The sequence below is a fragment of the Ambystoma mexicanum genome, chromosome 5q (assembly GCF_040938575.1).
Source record: "Ambystoma mexicanum isolate Mex_15411 chromosome 5q, UKY_AmexF1_1, whole genome shotgun sequence".
Classification (NCBI taxonomy): domain Eukaryota; kingdom Metazoa; phylum Chordata; class Amphibia; order Caudata; family Ambystomatidae; genus Ambystoma; species Ambystoma mexicanum.
Window position 1 is genome coordinate 790057582 of NC_090933.1, and position 21145 is coordinate 790078726.

A 21145-nucleotide genomic window follows, 5' to 3' on the forward strand; every position below is an offset into this window, starting at 1 on the left:
ACCCTGTTGGAGCCCTCTAAGGGCCTCATTACGAGTTTGGCGGCAGCCATGGAGCAATTAGCTCCATGGCTGCCGCCAAACCGGGCTCCTTTACCGGGTTCCCAGAATGGGGAATCACCAGGCCATTCCTAGTTCAGAGGGCCCGGTAATTCCTCCCTCTGGGAACCCGGGCCCAGACCTTCCCCATTCCCATCTGAGCCCCCATAGGGCTCAATGGGAATGGGAGAGGGAGCTAACAATGGGCCGATTACGACCGGCCCGTTGTTAGCTCCCTCTTCCCCTCGCGGGACCCGGTAACAATGGGTTTTACCAGGCGTCCTTACCGGGTCCCGCGAGAGGACCTCGTAATTTCACAGAATGGGTTTAATGGGTCTGCCTCCATTAGCAAAGCCCGTTAACCCATTCCGCGAAGGTCGTAATGAGGCCCCTTGTGTCCATGCCATCAGGTCATATTTATATAGAAGTGGCAAGGCTTCTGGCCCCGATAGGGTGCCAATTGTTCTTTATAAGGATGAACTGACCATCAGGGTGCCTGTTCTGGCAAACATCTTTAATGCAGCATGTTAGGCAGAATTATATGCAGTACCCTTTGGGAACACCACACACAATTAAGACTACAAGTGACAGTACAAATTCACCTTTGGTACAAGCCTGTGCTAGACAGTAAAGTGGTAGCGATGGCTGAAAAGCCAGACTTATCTCAAGAACAAGTGAGCAGTATCAAATAGTTACACAAAGGGCAGCAATTACTATGATTCAAACAAACACTGACTCAAAGAATATACATTTATTTACACATCAGTTGTATAACATCTCACTAAAATTGTCGCGCTCTGAAACACTTGTGTACGGGCGCAATAGAAATAAAATATCAATATCAATATCAATATCAATTGTATATTTCATGCTCATTAGAGCAAGAAGTAATGCATCTGGCCAGTTCAAAACAATTTCTGCACACATTTTAGCTATTTTATTTTTCAGAATGCCATGTAATGTCTCTTGACCAACCCTGCTAATTGTGCGTCATAAGAACAATGGTGCTTCTGTTGTACATTAAGTACTTTGCACAGCTGCTGCACTAGTTTACCTGTGAAGTGTGTGCCTCTATCACTATTGATACTCACGAGCACGCCAAACCTACGGATACAATTGTGTATCAGAGCTTTTACTACGGCCTAGGTTTCTGGTTTACAGGTCAGTTATTCCTCTTTCCATTGGATGTGCACACCAACAACAAACAGGTCAAATTCAAGACCTGCCCCTTTTGGCTTCTGGATAAAATTGTCCTGTAGCTTTGTTAACAGCTCCCCTGGAACCAGGCGTCCAACCTTCCCCACATTCGCAGATGTTCCTTTATTGTGTTGTTAGCAAATCAAACACTGATAAACTAATTGATCTGCAACCTTTGAAAAACGTGGAGCGTAGCATTCCTTATATGCCATTCACCCATGCTGGCTCAGAACCCATGGTCTTGTCAACAGGCTGGAAGGAGTTTGCATTTAGTGAAATTGTGAGGGAGTGTACAAAGGCTACACCCTCCCCCACAGTAGATGCTTGGCAGTAGGCAATATGTAGAGTTTTCTAGATCCTTCTCATCAGCTCAATAAACTGACTACCTTGGTCTGCCTGGATCCTTGAATCAAGACTGAAATGAGAAAAGTTGTTGTTGATTAGCAAGGTGGTGTCATTTTCCACCTTACAATTTGAGACTTGAAGGCACTCATCCAACCATGTAAATAGATAAGGGGCAGTAAAACTATTTGTATTCCTTTGTGCAGAAACAATAAAGGGTGAAGATGAAATCAATATGTACATTAGAACACAGTAATGTCATTCCTCGTTGCTATAGAAAGCGAGGTGTGTTTGAAAAGTGACTGAAAATGGGAAACAGCATTTTAATATCTCTACTAGCTGATATTCCTGGCGTTGCCCGGTTTATAATTAAGTGAGAACAACATGTAGATTCCTGAGCAGCATGATCGTGACATGATGGCGACGGTGCCAAAACTGATGGCCCTCAAGTTCAATATTATTAAAGTACATGTTCAAAGTAAGGCTTGTTTAGAAAGAACATTTTTTGTTTCCCTTCCCGGTGAACATGGTTTGCGGCTTTGTCGGCAGGCACCATCTTACAAAACTCCTCTGGAAAAGTGATTTCACCTGATTTGGCAACATTTTTTATTTACTTTTCCGTTGAGCATGGTTTATGGCTTAGTCGGCAGGCCACAAACCCACAAACAAATGTTGACATTTGCTGAAATCCAGGGAACGGGTTGGGGTGTCCACATGTCATCTAGCCATTAATGTCCAGAGGGTCATGATAGATAACTATACCAAAATGTGGTGCAGATTGGTGAAACGGTGTGGAATTATATAAGGAACAACCCTTTGCCAAGCCACAAACCCACAAACCCAGAGACTTTTGCTGAAATTAAAGGAAAGGGGCGGGGTGTCCCAATGTGATGCAGCCAGTAATGTCCATCGGATCCTAACAGGTGACAGTGCAAAATCTGGTGCAGATTGGTGAAACGGTGTGGAATTGTTTGGGTATGATACACAAAGCCACAAACCCACAACCAAATTTTACTTTTGCTGAAATCTGGGGAAAGAGGGGGATTTCCAGATGTCATGTAGCCAGTAATGTCCGAAGGGTCCTAACAGGTGACTGTGCAAAGATTTGGTGAAGATTGGTGGAATGGTGTGGAATTGTATAGGTATCATACATAAGGCCACCAACCCACAAACCCACACCCACATTTTTCTCTTTTGCTGATATCTGGTGAAAGGGGTAGGGATTCAAGATGTCATGTAGCCAGTGATGTGCAGAGACCCTTACAGGTGCCTTTGCAAAATGTGGTGCATATTGGTGAAACAGCGTGGAATTGAATGGGGAACTTAGGCAAAGCCACAAACCCACAAATCCGCACATTTTCACTTTTATTTACATAGATTTAGTTTTGGACCTATACGTGGCTAGTGAGCATCCTCAAGTAGGATCTCCATTGTCTTTTGAAACACCCCATAACTGGCAGTAGGTGCATTATGGGCATGGTTTAGCATGATACTTCTGGAGAGAGTATGTATGCCACCCACTGGTCCTAACCAAATTGGGATTCCCTAACCAATAACCTATCACAAGTCTTTTGACATGCCATTAATACTTTCAAATCATCCTTCTACCTGTAATCATATTGAGACAGGGGAATACTTTCTGTGTCTTGCAGATATTGGTATTATTAACCAATAATGGGATCTTTCTTTTTATCAGTATTCAAATTGATATCTGGACCATGTCTATGCCAATGATTGGCAGAAAGTTAATTTTCTTGAATGAAATTGTGATTGAGTCACCACTCTTGTTTGGAGTTCTACCAGAAGGTATTCCTTACCAATGGGTTCCCCCACTCGATCTCCAGCTTTGTGTAAACTGGCTCTCTACAGAATGATAGTTACTGTTCTTTGCAGACCATTTAATTAACATAAGGCGATATTATATTATCGATGAGGATCTTACAGGCCAGTGTAACTCCTCATTTGTAAAAAAAATACCTGTCTCTTCATTGAAATGATCTGTAGACTTTTAGATCAAAAGCTAATTCTAATCAATCATTTATTTCTATCATGAATTCTACATCAAATAAAAATACAACTCTAACATCTTTAAAAGCACACATTGGCCATAATTCTGACATAAACATAGTTATTACATCATTAGGGTTGCCTTTTTTCATAAATCAAGAAATACACAAATACCATTAACAACTACTACTATATCAAATATACATCCAATGTATTTACACTGTGGGCACCTGGCATCACCATAGCATGTAACCTTGTAAATAGAACTGCTGATTATAGCCTGTCTAATTTAAACAATAACAGAGACATGATGTGTTCTTTAGCTAATGTCTTACCTATTCCTGTTTATATCTGAAATGGATATAACAATGGGAATTGAGAAAGTAACATTTCAGGGGTACATTTTGAAAATAGTAATCCAGTTTATTTAGAGCAGCTACAACCCAAAAAAAAAGAAATAGTACTTACAGATAATGGGTATCCAGTGATTCCCTCGAATATAAAGCATCAAATGCAAAACCCTCCAAAGAAATGCATCGAAAAAATGCATTTTTTGTAGGTAAAGTTTTTTTAAATTAAAATGGGTTTTAAGGGGTAAAAAAACAGGGGTTGGGGGGATCCCCATTAAAAAAAATGAGAAAAAAGATGCATTTTTTCGATGCATTATTTTTCGAGGCTATTACATTCAATGCTTTGGATGTCGAGGCTATCACTATGAACCCAGATAATGCTGATTTGATAAATTGCTGAAGAACAGAATACAAATGAAAATAGATTTGAATGTATTTTTCTTTACTGAAACCTGGTAAAATCAAGCGTCCACAATTAATTTCAGGGAGATATTATCAAAGGGCCTTAATATTTTACATTTGGACAGGACCAGCGGTATAGTGGTGTGTCCATGGTTGTCAATGATTCCATAACATGTACATTTTACCTAACAAATCTTCATCCTTGTGTGAGTGCCTGACTCTATCTTGTGCTATAACTAATCTTACCTATTTCTTTCATTTGATTAACAGACCCATGGTGTCTGTTATCTTGTTTTGGTGAATTGTATGTATTTTTAAGTGATTTGATGATTCTTTGGGCTACCAAAATGTGTTTAGCTCTTAAAGGCTCTAATTCATTGCTATTGAATATATTCTATGACACCTGGGAACAATTAAATCTTATTCAATATGTCCTTACCAGTGGGAATTTCCTTGATCTAATTATCTCCAAGCCTTTTAAATTTCTTTTATATGTAATTCTGAGCTTAATAAGAGCCAACACAAATATCTGAAAACATTATTTTTAAATATCTTTCTATTCCGCTTGAACATTTGGATGACATAACTAGATCTCTGGCATGTAAGATGAGGACTCCTAACATTTGGATGACATAACTAGATCTCTGGCATGTAAGATGAGGACTCCTAACATTTGGATGACATAACTAGATCTCTGGCATGTAAGATGAGGACTCCTTACCTGTTGATGAATTGGTAGAGAATACTTTCAACACATTATCCCATGCTTTAGATATGATGCTTACGCACAAGCCCAGAATCCATTATATAGCCGAAATCTGAATTACAATAGATGTAAAATTTGGCCAATCTTTTCAATCTAAAACTGGCCACCGTTATAGTAGATTGATGATCAAAAAAGCAAAAACAATGTATTACTCTTACAAAATTACTCATGCAGATAATAAACCAAACTGTTTGGAACATTGAAGAAATATATTTCCCCAACAAAAATGGACACTTTGGAAGTCTCTGATTCAGTTTGTGAGAAATAAATTCATTTTTACATGGCCTTGTGGGAGCCGAATGGAAACGGAATCTAAGTGATTTGGCCGCGGCAGAAACTACAGCGGCCGAAACGTTCACATGAGAAAGGTGCGAACTACCAAATGTTTTCACCTTTCTCATGCGAACACACATACATACTCACACACACAACACACCCATAACACCCCCCTACCCACACCCTCAGCACATCCCCACCCACACCCCCAACATAAACAAACCATAATAACCTTCATCTTCAGGCTGGGTTCCTGCAGCGCCAGTTCCCTTTCACTTCCGTGATCGGGAACCAGTGCCACAGGGTCCTTTTCTTTTCATTTTTTTTAAACGGAAGGCTGCAGGGATGTCCCCCGAAGCTCCCGCTCACTAAACCATAAAGTATAGTGAGGGGTGTGATGCGGAGGACACCCCCACAGCCCCCGTTTTTTTTTTTTTAAAATGGAAGGCTGTGGGTGTGTCCCCTGCAACCCCCGCTCACTATACCATTAAATGTAGTGAGCGGGGCGATTCAGAGGACACCCCTGCAGCCCCTGTTTCTTTTTTTAAACGGAAGGCTGCGGGTGTGTCCCCCGCAAGCCCCGCTCACTATACCATTAAGTGTAGTGAGCGGGGCGATGCAGAGGACACCCCTGCAGCCCCTGTTTCTTTTTTTTTTCAACAGAAGGCTGCAGGGGTGTCCCCCACAACCCCTGCTCACTATACCATGAAGTGTAGTGAGCGGGGCGATGCAGAGGACATCCCCGCAGCCCCCTTTTTGTTTTTACAATGCTACCACCAAAGGTTCGAACTTTTGGTGTTCGAACCTTTCGTGGTAGCATTTATAGAACTTTTGGTCATTGCGACCAATTTTTGTCAGTCAAATCGTCCTATACGATGTAAACGTGTCTCTCAGGAGCTCTACTGCCCTGGAGGGTAAGCAGTTAAACCTCAGCACTTCGGAAGCTTTGAAAATATGTACAAAAAAGCAAACACAGTGTGAAGGTGTTAAGTATGTTTGAGAACCTCCTTTTTGGTCAAACCCAAGTGTTTCAACAGCTCTGCTGGGTAGAAGTCTTGCCTCATGGCAGACCCGCAAGGGTAGATGAGGTGCTCGTAGGAGAGAGGCGCTGGTTCACCACTCGCTGGAGAAACCCATGAGACAGTGTCTACAAAACCACTCCACAGGAATTTAAGGTATGCAGCCCTTCCCCAGAACACCCAGAACATGGAAGAGCCCCAAGACAGCAGAAAAGTGGGGAGCGCATTGCCATTAGGGCACTGGATAGGAGCGGGAAGTGCGAGCACCAAGCCCACTGGCAGCCGGATTCGAAACTTCAGTGACAGAAAAGCAGAAGTTGGTGCGGACATGCCTGTGATCTCCTGATCGGCGACCAGGCTCTGTGTCCAGCTGCTGAACCGAATCCTGGTTGGCAAGCAACTGGCGGCATCCGAAGGAGGGGGATATTGCGCAGGGTGGAGGATTAAGTCACAGAATTAATAGGTTAAGGAGCACTGAATAGCGCACAGCAGCGAGACTGATCTGTTGGAGGCTCGCAGTAGATAGAAGAGGATTGCCCTGAGCCCAGGGATGTCATTTAGAGGTCGCCAGAGGTCGCAGCTGCGACCTCTAAGGTCTCCCTTGCGACCTCTTGTGTCTCCCAGCGACCTCTAAAAAAAAAAGTTTTTTTTTTATGCAAACTCCTGGGCTGTGGCCAGCATCATGTGGCTCTTTACGTCTGGAGTGGCTGGCTTTCTTGTTCAGGCCCCTTAAAAAAAATAAGAAAAATAAGAACAAGAGTGCCACAAGTCTAACACGTTAAGCACTGATGCTAAATAAGAAAGAATAGGAATACCAAATAATGTGTCTTTCTGGAATTCTATACAATAATTGCTAGACTCATTAAAGGTTTATTTCAGGCACACTTTATGGGGTGAGTCACTGATTTAGCCTGTTCTTAAATGCCTCAACTCAGCCTTTCATCGTTCTGAGGGCGATAAATGAGTACCAACACAGGGTGGGTGATTGTCACGACCCACACTCTGAAGACCCCTGGCCAATCTATGGGCCAGGGAGAGTCTTGATTTCAGTCCCCACTAAACCCAAGAAATTGCATCCTACGCCTTCTTGGGGCCAGTCCTTGCGCCTTTGGTGCCAGGCTCATGTTTGAATATGGACTTGTGCTTGGGAACTACTTTTCATTAATGCCAGTCATGTGGAGGCGTTCTCATAACCTGGCTCCTTGAAACCAGGCTTGCAGTGTAGTGTTTTTGGGTGTGGTACCATGGGGACTATTTTACCTGGACTTCTTTCTTGAAGCTATTTAAACCACACCCGAATTGACTGATACGCTTCGCGTTAGTTTGCATTACTGCAACATAACACTCACTGTGTTCAGCTTCAGCCACGAACCTCGTAAGAACAGCACCTGCAAAGGAAGGGAGAAGACATCGTGAGAAAAAGGCAGCAGCTTACCTGAACTTCATCGCCAGCGGTCCACAGCTCTTCCGACCATCATCCTGGAACCAGTGCTCCTTCGGATCGACGGACCTGTAAAAGAGCAGAAACAAGGCATTAGACATTGTACAATTAACAAACTGTGCCGAAAGGCTTACCTCGCCAGCCGCTCCTCAATCAGCATCACTACGGAAAATCCATACTCCGGCCGAGTACCACAACCTGTGGAGAGGAAAAGATAACAGGTTAGCAAAGGCAAGGCATCTTAAGCGCAGTGCATAGCGCCTACTCACCGCATCAAGGCGCTCCAAAAACGCCCATACTTAACGGCGAAACACAGATTCCACCTTGCCACATATTGGACTTCCGCGTATCTAGGAAGAAAAAGACATCGTTTAGAAAAGGCATGCAAGAACAGCAATATTCACAGCAATAAGACCTACCTGAAAGACTCAAGACGGGCCGGCATCAGTGAAGCAACTCGATCGCCATTGTCCACAAAGTTCAACGCACCCCTGCCAAGACAGCAGGACGGAGAACCCACCAACATCTAAAACAAGGTGAGGAGAAGTCCAGAAGGGTTGCAGACCTACAGGGAGGTGGGAGGATGTTTACCCTGTTTGCCCAGTCCTGAACATAGCTTACCTGTATTCCAGGCAGAACTCTTCCGCTGGTCGCATCTGGGCATCGCAAGGAGGGACATCTGAACCCCAACTGCTGGGTGGCACCCCCGTGGAACCAGGTGAGCGTAACAGAACGCAAAGCCTCCAATACTAAATCCACCTGGGTGCCATGGAAACCTCAGAATTAGACCAATTGGTCCAACTAATAGGAGAACTGCGCGCTGAGGTTCATTCTGCCCGTCAGGAGACTAATGCTCTCCGAAGAGATTTAATAGTGACTAAGGAGCGCACTGAACACATTAGCAGACAATACTTTCAATCACAAGCGGGCCAGACCCCCCTACCGGGAAGCAACCCAACGATGCAGAATCCTACCCTGCCATCCACTTCTTCTACTCCGGTGCAAGTCGCGCTACCAGGAACAGTTCCTTTGGCACCACCGGAGCGATTTACGGGTGATCCACGGAAATACGCCACATTCATGAATCAATGCCACCTTCACTTTCTTTGCAGGCCTGGAGCATTTCCAAACGACCAGACTCGGGTGGCCTTTGTCTTGTCATACCTGAGCAGTAGCGCAGCAGACTGATCAGTTCCATTGGTGACACATGATGATCCTCTGTTAAATGACTTTGGGGGATTTCAGAGGGAAATGGAGAAACTTTTTGCTTGTCATACCCGAGAACAAGCAGTGGACAATGAACTCCTTTCCCTCCGACAGGGAAATCAGGACCTGTTAATGTACATTGCTACTTTCAACAGATCGGTCGCTGAAGCTAGGTGGCCTGAAAACAAAAGAACCACGTTGTTTCATCGGGGTTTACGAGGCGAATTAAAAGATGTTATAGCTCAAGTAGTGGACCCTCCTCGAGGCTGTTCAGAGTTCATAAATTTGGTTGTAGATTTAGACCACCGGCTGCAAGCCTGAAAAGCAGATCACTCCAAAATGGATCCACGGGCGGTGTATGTTCGGTCTAGAGACAATGTAACTCATGCACAAGAAAACCCTGCTGAGCCCATGCAACTTGGAGGAGTGCGACCCCCATTAACAAAACAAGAGCAAGATAAAAGAAGGCAACAACAACTGTGCCTGTATTGTGGAAAATCTGGGCACTTCCTGAAGGACTGCCCGGTGAAACCCCCTAGGAAGGTCGTTGGGGCCACGGAAAAAGACCAAGAGAAATAATATCAATCGGAAAACTACCCAGCTCGGCAAACGTAGAGGTCAGTTTGTCGAGTGAGGGAAAGGAGCCACCGACCTCACACTTTGCAATACCAGTGATCTTGATCAATAACCAACGGTCGTCCAGAATGCACGCCATAGAAGCAAACATTGACAGTGGGGCAGTTGGGAATTATATTAATCAAGATCTGGCTGCAGAGATGGGACTTCCCTTATGTTCCAAGCCGATTATAGATAAGGTGACTACAGTGGATGGGACTGAAATCGCTTCCAGACCCGTAACCCAATGCACAGCTGAGATAACAATGCTGTGCCAGGGCGGGCATAGGGAACTCATTTCATTCGACCTCATCAGGCACCTCAATTGCGGCTTATTCTAGGGACGCCATGGTTAGGCACTCATAATCCTTCGATTAACTGGCGAGCCAGGAAATCAACCTTCCCCAGTGACTGCTCTCCAGCCTGTTACTATAAAGAACAGAAGACTGCTTTCAGTAATTCTACGACTCCCAGAACCACGACATTTATCTTAGGTGTAACCAGTACTTTACATGAGGAATACCGCGATTTCCAGGATGTATTCCAGAAGGACCAAGCCAATACCCTGCTGCCCCACAGGCCCTACAACTGTCAAATCGACCTTGTTCCTGGTGCCCAAGTCCCCTGTGGGAGGATCTATGCTCTGACTGAACCTGAAAACCTTCACCGGAAGTCCTATCTAGACCAGTACCTCACAAACGGATTCATCCGTCCATCGAAGTCCCCGGCAGCCAGTCCTTTGTTCTTCGTGCCGAAAAAATAAGGGGACTTAAGGACCTGTATTGATTTCCGCGCATTAAACCAGATCACAGTGAAGAACCGTTACCCTTTGCCACTTATTCCGGAAATGCTGGACCAGGTCAAGGACGCTCAAATTTACACCAAATTGGATCTTCGGGGAGCGTATCACTTGGTTCGGGTCAGAAGCGGTGACGAATGGAAAACCGCTTTCCATACTAAATATGGGTTATTCGAATATCAAGTCATGCCCTTTGGGTTATGCAATGCACCGGCAGCATTCCAATACTTCATGAATGAAATCCTGAGAGAGTTAATTGATGTCTGCGCCCTAGTGTACATAGATGATATCCTGGTGTACTCAACTTCTAAACAAGATCATATCAAGCATGTTTGTTCAGTCCTCGCCAAGCTCTGCGAACATCGTTTATTTGCCAAGCTGGAAAAGTGTTTTTTTCATGTAACCGAAGTGAAGTTCCCAGGCTTCATCCTTACTCCCGGAGGCATCAGGATGGACCTACACAAGGTCGATGCCGTTCTGAAATGGCCATCACCGAAGTCAATAAAGGGAGTACAAAGTATGTTAGGCTTTGCAAACTTTTATCGTCGGTTCATACCAGACTTCTCCCAAATCGTACACCCAATCGCTGTGTTGTTACGAAAAAATAACAAGAAATTCACCTGGACCGAAGACGCAAAAAAAGCCTTTCAGGTGCTAAAGAAAAGATTCACCTCAGCACCGATCTTACGACATCCACATCCTGACCTCCCAAATATTGTGGAGACGGACGCTTCCAGTATAGCAATGGGAGCTGTCCTCTCACAAAGAGATCCCGAAACTGGCCAGCTAAATCCATTTGCCTTCTGGTCAAAAAAGTTTTCACCTCCAGAAATTAACTACACCATCACCGACAAAGAACTCTTGGCAATCAAATCCGCCTTCAAAGCCTGGCGACACTACCTTCTGGGAGCCAGACACACCCTTACAGTTATTACTGGCCACCGAAACCTGCAGTATCTTAAAACAGCAAAGGCCCAATCTTCACACCAGCTGCGACGGGCTCTCTTCTTCGCTGAATACGATTTTGTCATAACTTTTTGACCAGGTGTCAAGAATGGAAAGGCTGACGCACTTTCTCGTACTGGAACAGATGACTTGGTTTTTACAGCCCCAGATCCAGTCCCCATAATACCTGAAGACAAACTCTTAGGTCTGACTACAGCCTTAACACACATGGAACTAAAAAGGGAAATTCCACAAATTATGAATCCGGATACCCTCCTTGCATGGCAAGTGCAAGGAGAACAATATTCCATCCAAGACCGCTTACCCCTTTTTAAGGGCCGCCTATACATACCCACCAAGAACCCACAACATCAGGTCATTTCAGGTTACCACGATTCCCTAATCGAAGGGCACCCTGGAATCACCAAGACCTTAGCCAAGGTTAAACAGAACTTTTGGTGGCCTACCTGGCGGAGAGATATAATCCAATACATTCAATCTTGTGGAGCCTGCGCACAAAACAAATCGCAAAAACATGAACCATCTGGTCTTTTGAGACCTTTGGACATTCCTCCAGCGCCATGGCACACCCTTTCCCTCTTCTTCATCACGGATCTGCCTACCAGTCAAGGGGTTAACACCATTCTTGTAGTCGTAGACCTATTCTCGAAGACGGCCCACTTCATTCCACTCAAAGGCCTTCCAGATGCATCCACTCTAGCCAAGGTATTTCTGGACAATATTGTTAAATTACATGGATTCCCATCAGTCCTGATCTCTGATCGAGGTAGTCAGTTCATTTCCAACTTTTGGAGAAAGTGTTGTGCAATGGCGCAAATTGACGTCCGGTTATCCACTAGCCACCACCCCCAAATGGACTGTAAGACCGAAAGGACCAACCAGACCCTTGAGCAATACCTACGGTGTATGTTGCATCACGAGCTGAGAGACTGGAAGGACTTACTATGGATAGCTGAGTAAGCATATAGCAATTCCTTACATTCCAGTACTGGGCAAACACCTTTTTATACCTAATATGGTAGACACCCGCGTACCTCAGAATTGGATCTCCCAACCAAACTGGAAATGCCAGCGGTTAAAACCCTTCACACCAGCATCACTCAGGCTTTCAAAAAGGCCAGAGAACATCTGATTCACGCCAAAGCCAAGCAAAAACAATTCGCCGACCAACACAGGACGAAGGCCCCCGATTATCAAGTAGGAGATAAGGGTTTAAGAAATGTTGACCCGAAATTACCATTGGCCATACATTGGCAGCAACATCACCAGCTTGATAATAAAGAAGATTTAAGATTTATTGGATTTATGCAAATCAAGCTGGGTAAACGAGGGGGTAATCTTAGGTTTAAACTCAGACAACAAGAATGCAAATTAATTTGCTATTTAAGAAGTACCATAGTGGGACTTAATCAGGTCCATGAGATGCATGTATTCTTATGAAATATTTAAGAATAATACTAATTGGCAAAACTTTAAACAATTACCACTTGTGATTCCATTCCAGCCCTACCAGAATGTAGTAAGACACCATAACTTTCTGTCTAATCCCACCCATAAACCTAGTATAAGGTTCAAATACGTGACAATGACATATGGGAACGCAACAACACAACTCTGTTGGGAGATTATAATCTAGTAATGTATTTACAAATATTGGTTCTGTGTTACATGTGAGGGGTATTGTATATACTAAGTTATTACTATAGAATGGGATTCTGATATGTAGACTTTATAATATAGAGTAAACCACAGTGGATCATATATCAGGTTGTATTATATGTGAGACACAATATATAGCACAATACATCTAAGATTTAATATAGGAAAGGAATGATTAGGATTGGATCACCTAAATCAGAAATTAAACATATTACATTACAATTAGACATGGAGATGCACTGGAGTGTAATGCATAATGCATATGGAAACATTTGAAATAAGGGCATCAGACACGATGCTAGCATATATAGGAGAATCAAATGGATTTTTTCAGGATTACCGAGTTATAAACACTGTTTTATTAACTCATAGGACTTTGTTTACATAAGATGCGCGTGTGGCGTCGCTGCGTTCGCGCCCGCATGACGTCATCGCGTTACGTATGTGTGACGTCATCGCGTACGCGTGCGCGTGACGTCATCGCGATGCGGGACTCATTCTTCATTGTCTCTGGCGTTTATTAAAGAAAGCTCAGTCTCGTGTGACTCCCCTTTGGAGCACCTATTAAAGGATGGAATCAGGGATTTAGCCCGTGACATGGTGAGTCCACACCAATATTGAATCTCTATGGGACAAAGCTAGTCTATTGTGGCCCCAGTTATCAATGAGAAACTTAGAAATATAGAAAGACATGGGACAATGGGATTCAACAGAAAAGGATTTAGAGAGCGATGGGGATATTTAGTTAAGGATAAATACATTATCTATAATTTCGGATGGTTACAATTTATGTATGATTTTATTAAGTTGAAATTATTATTTTATAGTTGGTCCACGAACCTTGGAGCGTAAAAAATAACGAACTTTAAGAATACTGGAATTTACAAATACTCACCGATTCTAATCCAACACAATCATCCGCACAGGTCGGTGAGTTTTTCAATTATTCAAGGACCAATTTATGGAACTGTAGATACTGCTCACAATATTATATAATACATCAGGGTTTTTCTATATAGGCTTGAAAGGAATTGTCAAATGAAATTGCCGGGCATTGAAAACCGAAATCAAAAAGATATAGGGAGGACATTTGGGGTAAGCATAAATCCCACAAGACCCTTTCATTTTGTGTTCAATAATGCATCAATATGATATTTCAACATATTCCTAGTTTTTAATTGACTAGTCACATTATGGGTTTGCTGGAATGGGTTCACATGGTGTGTGGGTTATAAATTGACAAATGATAATAAACAACTATACATGAGGCTTAGATAATGATGCTTATCTGACCAAAATTTGACACTAATTTATGGTTTTTATTTGTTTTTCTTTGAAACTGGAATTTACTTACTTGAATATGACGTGACTTTCCCATCATCCTGCCCTGGTATGTGACACTGTATGGTATGGTTTTCTCAAAAAACTTATACAAAATGTATATACCTGATGAATATGTAATTTGGTACAGCCTTGAGAACGACCTGGGGTCGAAACACGTGTCGGCTGTGTGTTTGCTTGAAGAATTAAAATTACTCATTTTGGAGATACATTATGCCAACCGATTTTTGGATTGATTTGGAAGTAATCTATGGATAAAAAGGATGGACTTGTAAAAACAATAATTTCTGTAACTAAAGTAAAAAAATATATGGTGTGAGCGCAAGATATCCGCCCGAACCTTGCATTATAACAGTCCTGAACATAGCTTACCTGTATTCCAGGCAGAACTCTTCCGCTGGTCGCATCTGGGCATCGCAAGCAGGGACATCTGAACCCCAACTGCTGGGTGGCACCCCCGTGGAACCAGGTGAGCGTAACAGTGATATCCGTAACAGTGATATTGGGTACATATTTGTTCTATATAAAGCTCTTAAGCGTAAGTGCTATATAATATAATAACACATCATTATCATTTGGTCATGGACGTCTGCTTGCATTCACAGTAATTTGGTAATTTTGGTAATATGGGCCTATACACACTGATATTAACGATACATATGGCGATCCATTCTTGTATGAAATGTACATCACATTATAGTGATATCGTAACCATATTTTTCGTAGTGTACAATGCTATGTGATGCCACTTCCAGTTTTGTGAATGGTCGTGTTCCATGGCTTACCGCGATATCACTTTGGGGTGGGTTCAAATGACATCACTTCATGTGATGTCATCAGGGGGTTCAGGGTTGTGTGATGTCACTTCCGCTACCCCTGGCATTTTGGTGAAATGATGTCCCTGCCTGAGCCCCGGTCCATCTAGTGGATGCGCAGATGGAGCTGGTGCCCTGTCAGTGATACCCACACCAGAGTGACACTCCCGTAAGATCTGGTGATGGGAGATATACCAAAGATCCAGCACAGGCCATAGCCACTGATATCTGTCTGAGCAAAGGGACTCCCTGCCACCATCCTGACCACAGAATGCTACAATATTGCAGAGAAGATCCCCTGATACGCTAGCAAAAATCCATACTGGGAAGGAGACTACCCTCCACCAGGAACAAATATATCTTTATAAGGGGAAATGGATGCTAATTATTTATTTATTTATTGTATATAGTTTAAATTATAAACTTTACACAAGACATAAAAAATATAACACATTAATACTACATAATCCAAATATATATACAAAAAGTCATATTATGAAGATAAAACATATAGAACATGTAAAAAAGCATCATCGTAAATCAGATATACAGCACACAATAATCTGTACAATATTAAGATGCAATTGCTTAATCAAATTCTTAAAGTGTTATGCTCAGACTAGCTTCAACCCTCAGCCGGATGGTATACAAGGCCGTCAGCAGATGCATGCTATTGGAATTAATGCAGTGGTGCCAAAAAAGGTCTTCCTTGATATACTCATTATCATGGGCATAGCTGTCCAAAAGGGGATAGAATGTACTAGCCATTTCAGGGCATTCAGTCAGAAGATGCTTTGCCGTTTCCAGCTGGTCTTGGCCTTTACATAGGCGGCATATTTGCAATGAGGCAGCAATCTTGGCTTTTCTTCCCGTAACCATCAACTTGGGGAGTTGCTCCAATCTAAGTAACAAGATAAACCGTCTAAGTCTGACTGATGGACAAATGTTCAAATATCTCTGTGGTTTCTTGAACTCGTACAATCTATTTTGCACAAATTTATAACTACTCAGGCTCCTCAGGTGTTCAAAGTTCTCAATCCAATCCCAGAGCTCTATTCGTTTGCACAGAGTCTTTTGAGCTTTTTCTGAATAACCCCCCTCCCTAGATTGCTACCCTATTTCATGGTACAATTTGGACATCTGATTGATAGTTGTACAAACTGAATTCTCCCTGGCCATTTCCTGATGGACGGCTGTTAACAGTCCATTACTAGTATCTCGAGTCATTTTTAAGTATAGTGAAGTTCGCTTCTTCAATACTAATGCCTTTAGAGAGATCAGGCCTAATTCTAAACTAATAATGGCCATTAGGATGCAGGGACTAGGCCAAGAATACAACACCAAAATCTACCTACAATCACCTGCAACCACAATAGATCAGTCTCCAGTAGGGCTTCCAGCCCATATATTATAGCCGGGGAAAAGGCTTGTATATAAAGTTGACGAATGCCCCACAGTGTGAAGCCGCACTGTTTAACAGTAAACCTGTAAAACAGGGCAGTCAATTGTGCCGCTCTAATAAAGCGCACTTGTTTACAGGCCACATAGTCACCAGTGACTTCGAAATCAATACCCAGATATCGATATTGGGGGACATAGGAAATATTCACTAGACCTACTGTAAGTAGTACACGAGATACTTTCTTGTTAGTATATCTCATAACTTTTGTTTTCCCTAGATTGATACTAAGGCCGTTCACTTCTGCATACTCCTGGAGTGCAGCCGCTGATCTATGAATCCCGCTGATGGTATAGTCAAAAATCACCAGATCATCGGCATACACTAATACAGGGCAGGGGGCTTTACCAATTTTAGGGGAACAGTTGTTTACGGCAGATATTGCTTCGGGGATGTCATACACATAAAGATTATAGATTAAAGGTGCTGTAACACAGCCTTGCGTTACTCCCCTATTGTGTGTAACATAAGCAGTTGTGTGGCCTTCTTGATCTAATTTCAGTTTCACTGAATTATTTTGATGTAGGAGTTTTAGATAATATAGTAAACCTTTCGGAGAACCCATTACATTCAATTTCCACCACAAACGGCTTCTAGGAATGGAGTCAAAGGCTGCTGAGAAGTCTATATATAAGGCATATAGTGGAGCAGCTCCTCCTCTTAGAGCTCTAGCTTGTAAAATGTCCATAATCATGATGTTATGGGAGGTGGAATATCCCTGTCTGAACCCACTTTGAAATTTGGACAGTACACCAGAACCCTCTGCCCATAATTGTAGTTCATGTAATCATGTAATCGATGCTAATGCCACCCATCATGAGCCCTTCCAAATCAAAAGGGATTAAGTCCTCCACCTCCTCTATTAAAGATATGCTGAAACCTGTTAAGGGGTCCTCTGCCAGCTCATCAGCACTCAGTGCATAAATATCTTCTGGACAAGAGTCAGACTCTCAGCCAGCGACTAAAGGAGACATACCCAGCAATCTTTGCAATGCCACGTAGTGTCGATAATGCAAGAATTGAAGGGCTCCTTCTGAGAACTTAGTCAAAAATATTCAGCCGGTCGAACAAAGACTGGGAGAATTGGAAACAATATTTTTTGACTATGCCAAACAACCAATCTACTCTGGAACAGAGAGTCTGCAAGCTGGAAAATGATCACAGGTTTGTGGGCACAAATTGGAAGAGAATGAAAACAGTCATGAAGAAACAACATTAGGCTCAGAGGGATCCATAAAGCTACATCCAAGCAGGAACTAAAGGGATAGGTGGAAGCTTTATATGCATAAATCCTAGGGGACAATGCAGTGTCATCCTAACTCCCGACTTCGCACTTAGAATATTCACAAACTTCCAGCAATGGAAGAGTCTCCTGCCAGATGTGCTTTTAAGATTACAATTTTTTTTAATCATTGAAAAATGGAATCCCATTTAGAGGCACCATCATTTACCTCTTTCAAGATTTGGCTCCATCCACAATATAGGAACACCAACAAATGAAACCACTTACTCAGTGGCTACAAGAGAAAGAGAATGGGGATAACCCTTCATAAAAATCTTCATCTACATGGATGTGCAACACCAGTTTGTTTCCATTCAAGCAGCCGTGGAGGTGCTGAAACTTCCAAGAATGGAGATCCAGATGCTGGAACCGGCTGACCTTGCTGAACCACAATTAAGATGTGCTTGTACCGGCTGCAGATGGGCAAAGCACACGAATCTTAGAAGGCCCTCATTAGACAGACGAAAGTGGAGTTTGGACTAATCATTGGCAACATGAGGTGCGTAGGCTGTTGGATGACGGACAGCATTAAAAAATCAATCCCAAAAAGTAACAAGTAGTTGTAAGAAATTGAAGAATAATTGTAAGGGCTAGTCTAGTTGACATTTCATATAGAGTAGTTATATACAAATGATTGCAGTTATATAGGTTGCACCCATCCTATATTAGGTACATTACCTTATGTTAACCCACAACATGGCTCATTTAGTTTTACAAGAACCAAGGCATTGTATGTTTTGTACTTTTGCACAAATCACATGGCCATTAATGACACTAACCAAGTTCATATTCACACAGGAAGATAAGCCAATAACTCAAATATTGATCCCAGAATGGGGGCACTATTCGGGAACAGGCTTGGGACAAAAACATTGTTTAATTAAGACAAGGTGAAGCAGTTCCGCAGTTCTGCAACATGTGCAATCAGAGATGAATGGCTACCCTTTAAGAACAACTCCCTGAATGTTCAGAGTTTAAACTCCCCGATGAAGAGGAAATATCATTCTCACAAAGCTAATAGAACTGGGGGCTCCAAGAAACTAATTTCCTCAAGACTGATTTGCCACGACTTTAGTCAAGATGGTACAATATTTTGTGTTGCCCCCTGTTAAAAAGGGAGATGTGGCAATCCTGGTAAACTAAACAGTTAACTTTTAGAAGGTGGCAGAGGTCTGGGATAACCAAGGGAGATTTGTAAGTCTTAATATATGCTGATGGGGAACAAACCTTTCTATTTTCTCAGCTTATGGCCCAATCAACAACAAAAGAACTTTTATTCCAGACTATTTCCATGCATAGCCCAAGTCCAAGTAGGAGACCTAATCATAGGGGGTGATCTAAATGTAGCATTGAATGCTTATCTGGACAGATCCCATCCCGGGTACCTTCAAGAAATACGTAGACCCCCCATCCCTCCAAACAGCGATCACAGATTTAGATGTAATATGTTTATGGCAGTATTTGAACCCTCACATAAGGGACAACACACCATTTTCCATGTTCATTGCAGTTATTCCAGACTAGATTACTTGACGACCTCACGGCTATTGCTACCTGTAATCTCTACCTCCACGAGAGAACTAAACACAATCCCGGACCACTCTCCAGTTACAATACAGCTAGACCTAAATAACCAGCAGGCCTGAAAACCCTCATTTTGAAGACTGAATGACTCCCTCTTTATAGATGATTCCTACTGATCCACAATATCTGAACACATCTCAAATTTATTTCAGGATAATTGGAAGACTTTAAACCATGGTCAGAGGCAAACGTATCAGGTTGGCTTTGATGAGGAAAAAGGTATTGACGGTTAAGACAGGAAATTGAGAGGAAGGTACACAGACTTGAAGTGCAATATTAGGTGGGAGGCTCACGCAAGCTCTGTAGACAACTGCAAACGGCCAGAGCAGAATTGAAGGCAACGAGTGCTATTGATATCGCCCATAAAGTACTGAGAACTAAGCAAAATTACTTTAGCACCTCTAATAAAGCCTCATGCCAATTAGCTTGCAAACTCAAAGCCCAACACAATAGGAACACGATACTAAGGCTGCATCACATGGAAGTGCGGACACAAGAAGTGGAACCTGCAAAGATGCAAATCCTTACACAATACTACTTGCAGCTGTTCATGACAGGTCAGATAGATGAGACCAAACAGGAGGCATTTATTCAGGTGGCAAATCTCCCAAAAGTATCACCACAGAATAGAGAAAATGTAAAAGCCCTGGTCTCTTTTGACGAGATAGTCAAGGTTTTAAAAATGCTTTGCAATAACAAAACCCCAAACCCGGATGCAATTTCTACTCTTTTTTATAAACAATTTGTGACACTTGATGCCACAAATGATAACTCTATATAACCAGCCTTAACTGGGACCACACTGCTTTTACAGGTACCACCTCACGGAACCAGGCTTCCACAGTGCTCTGCACTAAACCCTGCTCACTCTCGCAAACCTATGTCACTGCCACCAGGGCTTCCTTCACACCCCAGTATTGCACCTGCACATTGCCGCTAGTGGCATACACTATGCTATATTAAGCCTCCCGCCGACGCATGTGCACCTCCATGCTCTCTGACCTATTGTCACACCTAGATCATACTCACCCTATTTCAAATATTTTGCTGCTCTTGCATTGTCAGAACAATGTACTGCCATACAATGCAATGCAATTACTGTTGGACTTTAAAATTGAAGCAGCATGTATACCATATTGCTAGGCCTACTCATTTATGAAATAGCCTATGCACCCCTCTGTTAGGCCCGCTGCTTTAATTTGAAATAGCCTATGCACCCTGATGTTAGGCCTGCAGCCTCATTTATGGAATAGCCTATGCACCCTGTTGTTAGGCCTGCTGCTTTAATTTGAAATAGCCTATGCACTCTGTTGTTAGGCCTGCTGCTTGAATTTGAAATAGCCCATGCACTCTGTTGTTAGGCCTGCTGCTTGAATTGGAAATAGCCTATGCACCCTGTTGTTAGGCCTGCTGCCTCATTTAAGGAATAGCCTACGCACCCTGTTGTTAGGCCTGCTGCCTTAATTTTGAACTAGCCCATGCACTCTACTGTTAGGCCCACTACTTCAATTCTGAAATAGCCTGTGCACCCTCATGTTAGACCTGCTGTTTTATTTGCTGGAATAACCTATGTACCCTGTTAT